The sequence below is a fragment of the Sitodiplosis mosellana genome, unplaced genomic scaffold, assembly GCF_009176505.1.
Source record: "Sitodiplosis mosellana isolate CC-2019 unplaced genomic scaffold, AAFC_SMos_1.0 Smas_scaffold_6226, whole genome shotgun sequence".
Lineage (NCBI taxonomy): Eukaryota > Metazoa > Arthropoda > Insecta > Diptera > Cecidomyiidae > Sitodiplosis > Sitodiplosis mosellana.
The window spans coordinates 13,095,063-13,105,425 of record NW_022601467.1 but is presented as its reverse complement, the minus strand read 5'-3'; positions in this window follow the sequence as shown (position 1 = coordinate 13,105,425).

Sequence of the window (10,363 nt, the reverse complement as noted above, 5' to 3'; positions counted from 1 at the left end):
AGAGAGAGAGAGAGAGAGAGAGAGAGAGAGAGAGAGAGAGAGAGAGACTGAGCGGAAAAAAAGTGAACAAACGGATTCACAACAAGAATGAAGAAAAAAGCAATGACAAGTACACAGACAATAAAGTAGTGAGAAAAAACTCAGCGACTCCGTCGAACAGAATTTAAATACAAAACGGAAAAATCGCTTAGTTTTAATCGATTTGAAGTAAAAATGTGTGGTTCACTGCTAGCACTGGGAACCGTTTGGAATGATCGGTAACGGAATAATCGGAATTCGAGTAATACAAACGATGAAGGAGGTTCAAAAACACTATGTACAGTACACATGCTCCGATAGATATGCCACAATGACGTTGAGAAATTACAATGAATCAGTCAAAGAGAAAGAAAAATCGCGTTTGAGAACTGAAAAAAGGAAAAAAAAACCGCGACACAAACGCATATAAAATGTTGTTGTTTTTTATTTCGCTGTTTTTGCCGCTGTTCAGTCCATCCTTTACCCCTATTTGACATGGTTCGACTTACTTCGTGTATTACGATTTGCTCGATTTCCATCTCACCAGTTTGTTATAGTAGTTTTGTTCATACGTGTTTGGCGAGTGTGTTGTGTTCGGTGTTTGTTTGCTATTGTTTTCCATCTATATAATTTTCGTTGAGTTCATGTTCGCTCGGTAGTAGTGATTCGGAGTACTTCTTGGAGGTTTTTCGAGCCGTGCCGCTTTCATCTGATATAGATTTGATGAAATTTCATTGAAATCGTGTCATTGCATTGAGTTGATGTCACTCATCAAGCAAAGTTGAGTAGTGTAACACACATGCACGACGACGGTACAGATATTTGTAACCGCTGACACTGTCGCGTACCACGAAACGAACAAAAACAATAACAAGAAAAATCAATTGAATTCTACAAATTGCGAGTCACAATGAATATAAAGGGAAAAAAACAGCAAGAAATAAAACACATACACAAACACAACAAATCGGCAGTCCATTCAATTCACTTTAAACGGTTGCAAGTTGTTGAAGTTAAAGCAAGAAAAAAGAAACCAAATTGTTGTATGGCCCGATATCGATGTGACTGCTCTACGTAATTCCTTTAACAACGAAGGAAAACGAATGAGAAAAAAAAATAAAGTTGCAAACTGAAAAAAGGAGGTAGAAAAAAGCCACCAACAGCAACAGCAACAGCAACAGCAACAGCAACAGCAACAGCAACAGCAACAGCAACAGCAACAGTAGTAGCACAAAAACGAACAAAACCAAATTCATTTTAAAGCCGAATGAATAATACGAATGGATTGCATTAACAAACATAGACTCCACACACATATTTCAAATAAAATTGGCATTAAACGCACAACAACAGTAGCCCGATGATGCCCAATTTGATAATTTATGAACATCATTGATTCGCGTAGGTAATCTTGTGTGTGTATTTATGTTGCATTGCATGACCAAAGCGAACCCCATACATTCGATATAACAAATTAAAATAGCAATAATATTGAAGCAACAAATGTGCAATCTCAGCAATGCCAAATGGACAGCACAAGTGCGCGCACTCGCGCTCCTTCACAAAAAACGAAACGTTCTCGGCGAATGAGGATGCTATACAATGCGCAATATAAGAGTAGAGAGAGAGAGAGAGAAAGAGAGAAAGAGAGAGAGAGAGAGAGAGAGCGAGAGAGCGGTTATTCTGTGTATGTTCGTAAATTATTCATTTTTACACAATAAATCTATATGTGCGATGATCTTTTCAACTAAAGCGATACAAAGAGGTCTTTATAAGAAAAAGAACGCGCACACGCTCATTCGTTCGCACAATGCACAAAACATTTTGTGCTGTGCATGGTGCTGTTCAGTGTAAGCCCATAGTGCCTATGCGCTCTCTTCATTATTTTGTTGTATATTCGAATGTATACACAAAGCGCGTTGAATTCAGCCCGCGAATAATTAATGTCCTTTTTATCTGGCTGAATATCAAACTCACTGGAAGTTATAACGAAAGTAGCTGAGAAGAGAGAGGCACATTAGCGCAATTCACACTTGCATTATTAAGTTAATCATTGTTGCCGAGGCCTTTGCCAAAGTAAATCGAACATTGTATTTGTACAAAGGAATTAACTGCTTCAGCATCATCATCAACAGCAGCAGCAATTGCTGGTGAATTGTGCATTCGCTAGCTCCAGCGCGCTCATTCATTACCATCAAATTGGCAAATGAAATGTTCTTTTCCGATATCAAAACAATCGAGGAAAATGTTCGTGGATTCCATTTCACTTAACGTCGATTCAATCATAGACCGGTGCAATTTTTGCAGCAACAGCCGCACCACTACATTGCAAACACACACACACACACACACACACAAAATCCATGGAAGAGTTTTGCAATTGTAAATATTTGAATGCGGTTTTACACAAATAAACGGGGCTCAAGTGATGCTTCAGCGTTGAATGATACAATAAAAATCTTAATTTAAGCGATCTGCTTCCTCGATCACTTTAATTTGCAATATTAAAATTATTCCCGGGCGCACGCTTGTATCCGATTATAACAAGTGTTGAAACAGAGGAGAAAAAAAAGAGTAGCGCGATACAACAAAAAAGAGGCAACATCAACAACAACAACCGAGAAAAAGCGAAAAAAGCACATCCACAGCAAACAAATAAATCTGTGCGCGAAGTGTGTTAATAAAAAAACAAGTGTGCATAGATGGTTGGTTGTGATGAACACAGGAATGGCTCATGTGATGTTATTATGTGAATGTGCAAATGAGATATTGTTAAGCAGCGAGAAAAAAAACCTCTTCAAATATTTCTGTTCGCTGAATATGTGCAATGATTTCTGTTTAAAGGTGAATGAAAGAGGAAAATGTGCACTGCACAATTGGCAATGGAGCGAAGGCACACACACACCGCACCAGTGGCACAAACACACACACACACATAGACTCTGCGAGCAGCGAGAGACCATTGCATCCCAAATGAGTTATAAGATGCGCTCGTTTTTTTGTTGTTGATATTATTAACCTGTTGAAAGAGATAAAAATCAACATTCATTTTGTACGTTTGGTGCGCCTTCATTCTTTTTCCTATTATTTTGTTATTATTCACCTGAGTGCTAAGTACCTCAAAAAGCCAATGGATTTGTGTCCCTGTGCATTTTGCGCCTTTGTTTGCCTGTTTGTATACATCGTTTCGTTTCTCTCTCTCTCTCTCTCTCTCTCTCTCTCTCTCTCTCTCTCTCTCTCTCTCTCTTTCTCTCTCTGTTTGTCTTTCTCTAGCGACGAAAATCGACTTTTATATTCAGTTGTTCTTCGGCGCGATTTTATTTTATTACATCTTTGGCGTTCGTTGCGATTAAATTTTAATCATTTGCTATTCGCTGAATGTATTTTTTTTTGTTTCTTTTCCTCTGTCTCTCTATGTCTTGGCTGCTGTTGCGAATGCCATTCCAAGTGTGCACTTTTTTCCAATATGTGGTTAATTTGCCACTGCATTGGTTTATTGATAACGACGACACAGAAAAGAAGAATAAATATAACACCGAAGCGAAAAAACAAATTTTTTTTTATCTGTACATGTGTTTGAAAAATTGGCTCGCCATAAAAGAGTGTGCGGCATCAGATCGAGAGTAATTTTTACTCTTATTACACGATGGAATCATGTTGATCTAAAATCAAAACGTCCTTGACGAACAATTGTTTGCGATTTATTTATATAAATGAATGCAGAGCAGTGTGCCTGCTTGGGATTTGTTTTTTTTTTCTTCGTTTTGTTCTTTTCTCTTCTTCCCTTTTCTGTCTTTCTATCCATATTCATGCTGCCTTCATTTCGATGGATTGGGTGCAATTTCTGCACATTCATTTTGCACATTTTGTGGACTACATGCCAGTCATTTGGCGTGTTTTTTATGCATTCTATGTGGCTGCTGCGCTGCTGCACACGTCCACATGAGTGACATTCCTGTGTGTTTTTTTTTTCTCTTGCATCATTGAAATGTAATTATTGAAAGTAGATTTTTTAAATGCCATTAGCTCCACAAATGGTGCACAACAGGGCTGAAAGATCTTGTTATCATACGATCACTCTGGGCAAAATCGAATGGTTTTGACGAGGCAACAGAAAAATGCATCGAGAAAAAAAAGAAAACGGGCCCGCACGCGCGCGCACAAACCCTTATGCACACAACAAATGGTCTCAACTTATGCACACAGCCGTGAGATGGAGAACACATATTTTTCGTCATAGACTCATTTGGTTGTCTCCTCATGTGTGTGTGTGTGTGTGTGTGTTTCTGTGTGCGACAATTCGTTTGATAGTTGCCGTTTCGCTGAAGAAAGCATTTGGGTTTGATGTGTGCGTTCTTGAAACATGAAATGGTCAACATTTCAATCATGCATACCAACAAAGGTCATTAACCATCACAAATGTGCGCACTTCTATATTCAAACACCGCGCGTCTAGAGACATACAATAACGATTGTCATTGCCAATTTCACATTCGATTTACATAAAGAGATATTGTCTCTCTCTCTCTCTCTCTCTCTCTCTCTCTCTCTCTCTCTCTCTCTCACTCCGAGCTTTGTTCAAGACTCATCTCTCCTGAAATGTAACAAAGAGTGTATGTTGTACAGCAACACACAACACAACACAACACAACAAAACGCAAAACAAAAATCCAAACAAAATGCAAACCAGAATTCCAAAAACCCGCCGTATGCGTGTATTTGTAGAGAAAGAAAGGGAAAAAAAAATATCGTTGGATGGTCGTTAGTTGAACCACTTGTTTGATACCATTTTTCGTGATACGATGAGGCGGTTTTACTGCTCTTGATCCCATGTAAAATTTACGTACTTCGCGACAAACGGCTAGGCAAATGAAAAGAAGAAAAAAAAACACTCACACAAAATGCACTCGCAACAGAAACAGGATGATCGGCAGGTTACAGCAATCACATCGCCATTCAATAGCATAAGTGACATGAATAGTCCTTCGTATACAATTGTGTCTTTTCTCATGCTCAATTCGGCAAACATGTATTTTGCATGCGACATTAACCAGACCCGACCAGAATATATTCACAAATAGTTGCGCGCGCGCGCGCATACACACACACAACGGCCGCGCGGAGAGGCCGAAAGATCATTTGCTTGCCTACTCACTCTTTGAAATGCCTATTCCATGGCATGCGATACAGCGACGAGACCGGCACATTCGCCGTAAATATGAGGAAAAATTCTATCAAAGAGAATGGGCGAATCGAAGAATCTAATTTTCAATTCAATCCATTCTAATGCATCAAAAGACATTTTATTTGCAAATAAATCGCGACGTTTACCATCATCATCCTAACCCATCCAATAAATAAATTAAACGACGATAAAAAAATGGGTTTTTTGAACACGGATTTTCTTCGTTTTTGTTGATATTTTAAAATTCATTCAGATCGTAACTTTTACTGTATACTGTAGTAGAAACCCAAAAAAACCACATCAGGTAGATTTTGAGCACTTGAAATATTTAGTTTTGTTTGTAGAATTGGAAAAAAAACTCTTATCAGCGTTGCACTGATCACTGCGATCGTATAAACGTACCAATGAAAAGAGTTATATTTTTCCCCTTTTTTATCCGTAATTTATTGTTGTTTTATTTTATAGTGTGTAGCTCGTAGTCAACCGTCCTAATTGTTCAACAACGTTTGATCGTTTATGTTTTTTTTCTTCCGAATACCAACCGTCGAATCACATAAACTATATATATATACATTTATCCACAACATTGACGCGTCCAATTCGTGGCTGTGCCATTCGATACGTTCAGTTCTTGAGATTCTATTTTTTTAACATCATTAAACACTTTCGTTGTTTATGTTCATAAAATAAAGCAGAGAAAACATCAATTTCCATGTCATTGTAACATGAATATTTCAATAAATTATAATTTCTATCGAATGACGTTGAGAGCGAACAAATTCTCCATTACCCATTGTTTGACATTGTGCCTTCGAAATGCAGCTCTCTTTCCCTGTCTCCCTCTCTGAATCTTACTGTTTACTCTCCACGAACATTGGTGATTCTATTTTCGATTGAACTCTTGGTTCTTCCATCATCTGGCCGTTATTACGTTGCAGCGAATGCGATTTATCCTCTCGAACGTTGTATTTCTTTCATCGTCGACGTCGTCGTCGTCATCATCATCGTTGTCGTCTTCAGTATGGAAATCGGCCGAACACATGATTCGGATTTTGTATTCGTGTATGCATTTGAGAGCGATATCATTTGCAAATCTAACCGAGTGCTGCCTCGCGCTGTCCAATGCCATTTACGATCGAATCGGTCGTCGGTGTGGAGTGAATGCGCAAAATAGAAGCCAAATGGCCAACAATGTGGGATTCCCACAGAAGCAACACTCATACTCGTTCCGTATATACACAAAAAAAACGTAACAATAACAACACAAATACGCTTCTGGCATTCAGACCGTTTTTTCGCCCGCTCGTCCGTTCGTTCATTCGTTTACTTGGTCTCTTTTTGGCCCAGAACAAATGTGTAACACTATGGCTTACACAGTCATTCTGGATTAAGTTCATTTAATTGATTCGGATCCATAAATCGTCAAGCAAATAACTTTTATATTCATATTAGTTTAGCAAAATGTATTTATATGCTTCTATTAGGGATACGCATACATTTCTTCCAACACCGAAACACACACACACACACACACACACACAATGGATTCAATCAACGTAAAACAAAAGAATGAAAACAAATGACGAATGAAAATGCGCTGAATTTTGAGTGAGAATAGAAAGATCGCGCAAAAGAGAAATAATGGGGATTCATAAACGACATTGAGTTGGATACAAATTGATGACAAAGACAAGCCCCTATCATCCAGCTGTCTGCGTATATGTGTATCTATCTCGGTGAGATCGAAGGACAATCTCTACCGGAAAATGCACTCAATTTGACTAAAGAACGATGATTTAGGTTCCTGCCCATTTTTACAGCCAAGCTCATTGTCAATGCGAACTTATCACAGCTGCACGAACGCAACAAAAAGGATGTAAAACGTAAATAAAAACATTTTATGCGGACAAATTGTGTGTGTAATCCGTTTGCGACGGCAATATTAATGCTTGCAGTTTGTTTACCATGCACTCGAACGACACACAGATATCGCTTAAGTGGACTATGCAAATTTCTCTCTGTGTGTGGATTTGTGTTGCTGTTGATTCGCTGTATATCCATTTGTTCAGTAGATTGAGACTCTTTAATTGAATTAACGCACATTTTAAATATTTAAATTGGCCTTAAATAAATACGGTGGTTTTTTCTCCGTTCCTTGTGCTTGTTCATGGACAGCGTCCTATAGTGTGCGATTATCACCGTTTCACGCAAATAGATCCAACCATTCTTTCATCGATTGCAGCTTTTGTGTTACTTCTTATCTTAATTGACTTCCTAAGAAGATCGAATTTGTTTACAAGAGAGAAATAAACAAAGAGTACCATTTAAGAAAAAGATTGTTGAAAAAAGGGGAGAGAAATTAAGTGCATTTTATATCTCCATTCTAATTGGGACAATGAGTGGAAGCAACACAATTTTTAGCAATATTTCATTTAAGCGAACACCAATTCTATAAATGGGAGCAATTCGCAAACGATCAAAAACATTGATTAATGAATTAGCTGGTAGCTCAGTGGTGATGCTCGTAACGATAACGCTAGTTTGATTTTTTTTACGTGATTTTCTTCTTCTTTGTCGTCGTTTTTTTTTTCTATCCAACTTCTATAATCGATTGAATCATTTGATGTATAAATCTGTAACTGGAAATGGTGTATAGTGTTGGACATCCATAACGAAAGCAACAGGATGAAACGCATTAAAGCAAACCAGATCACGCGATGGAACGAAGAAGAATAATACGTAGAAAGGAAAGAAAGACACACACAAGTGCATAGAAATGAATCAAGAAAGAGAGAAAACCCGCTCGATTTTAACGAACGATCAAAATCACGTTGGTAATGCGCCGATGACAAAACATTTCTTGGGCTGTGTTTTTTTTCCTTTTTTTTCAATTAATAAATAGTTTGATGATTGTGCGTGCGTTTGGATGGGTTTCACAGCGCCACAGTGGATGGAGAGATGTTCGGTCGGTCGATTGTTTTCTTCTTCATCTCCTTGGCCTTCCACATCAAATTCATTGTTTGATCGCTCTTGGTCCAATGGTCGTTAGAATGTGCAGTTCAGTGTGATTGTGTGTGTGTGTGTGCCCGCGCACTGAATTGCTTGTCACGGAGCCGCAACTACAAAAAAATTACGAGAGCAGCAATGCAACGAGCATTTTGAGAGAATGAAAGAGAGAAATAAAAAACAAAAAATCGATGATTGGGTATTTTGTTAATGCTACCATTTCACATCGGATACTCTGACAAGATGATGGCTTCTCCAACTTTGTGTGTTTGACATGTAAGGTTATCTTTATGTGACGCAAAGACATCATAAATCCAAATGAACCAATCCGATTCCAAACGCATCGCATTCGAAAATGAGATTATAAAATAAGTATTGACGTTTATTATTCCGTCTCTTTGCATCATTCGCGTTGCGCTCATGTTCGATGGTTCGAGGCGAACCGAACCATTTCATGGGAACGATTTTGTGTGCGTACGTGCGTGCGTGTGTGCGCAATTTCCAAGTGACCATTCGATGGAATCAAACAAATACAAAACGATGATAAAAGTGAAATGCAACCGGCCAACTGACAATACACGGGAAACAAAATTGTTTTCCTTCTTCTTCTCCTAGACACTGTCAACATTTTTGAAATATAGATATCAAAATATTATATATCAGGTAGATGCAGGCACTTGGAATGTTACTCGCAATTGGAAGTTTAATTGAAAAATTCCATTTAAATTTTGACATTTCATCAAATGAAAAAGAGCAACCTCTTCTAAAATATTCCCATCAACACGAATGAACAACACTATGGGAATAGATTTCAGTTAATATCCTCTTGCATTTGCTTGAATATTACTCCGAGCTCATAGGTGGATTATGTCGAAAGTTCCATTAACTTTTCGCTTCGATAAAGATTAGCCGCGAAAAAAAACCCCACTCGAACAAACAAACCAAATCCGTAGTATTAAATGACCCGAAAAGATGAAATCAAACAATGAACATCCGAAAAAGAAAACACGACGATGAAGAGATGAACTTAATCTCTATTGTGTGAACCGTTACCAAAATATAAAATCGTTCACACGATATATTCAAATTTGGTGGCTTCATTCTCATCATAATTTTCGTTTTGTTGGCAATTTGAACAGCGTCACAACACAATCAGCCGACCAAGCGCGCACGCTCTCTCTCTCTCTCTCTCTCTCTCTCTCGAAGCATTCATTGATTTCTGTAATTTACCGTTAAGTTTTGTGTGACAAATAATAAAGTGTATAGTAAGTTTGCGATTAAATGACCGGCGACCGATTCGATGATGGTCAAAACGGTGCGACAAACATGTACCGAAGAAACCTGTAGAATTAAAGACATAGTCATAGCCGGAGTCAATAATTGGAAAAACGCGCGCTCTAAATCGGATGTTCTATTTAGATACTCCTTCGACTAGAAACTGATGAAATAACTGAGATAAACAAAATTGCCCCATGAAACATATTGTGCGTTAGACGATGAAGAAGAAGACGCGGCAGAAAATATGTTAATCCGTTCATAATTCGCGCGCTTATCGTTTTTTTGCCATCATTATATTAATTATCACCTATGTATAGCGAAAAGAGAAAGAGTCATAAATACTAGAACGATAAGTTCCGTGATGTTTTGATTCGGTTATGATTTTTATATTAATTTTTATACGTAAAACGTTCCGAACGACCGTAGAAAAAAACCTGAAACGTATGATTCATTTGCATCACACAGCGATGAACCATGAAGTGGTCGGCTACTCTCTTTGCCTGAGCCTGGGCATCGGCAATAAGCATTTTCGGCGTCATAAAATAAATTGATGATCGAAACATGGGCGACAGAATGCCAAATTAATACCAAATTATAGCATTTGGGATGAGATAACAACAAATTCACATCATAAAAATATGCCAAAACATCAAATTATAGGCCATTCATCTTGAGTTTTTTTTTTTGGCTGAGCATGCCACGGACTAACCGCGAAAACAGTAGACTATGCTAGCAAAAGTATGTTAATGAATTTTTATCACCAAATCAGATTATTCTCGATGAAAGGTAGAACAGAATAGAGAAAAATAAGTTATGCAAATGATGATTCGAAGTGATAAAAATAGAATGACCGAATCGGATTTTATCGCCATCGCT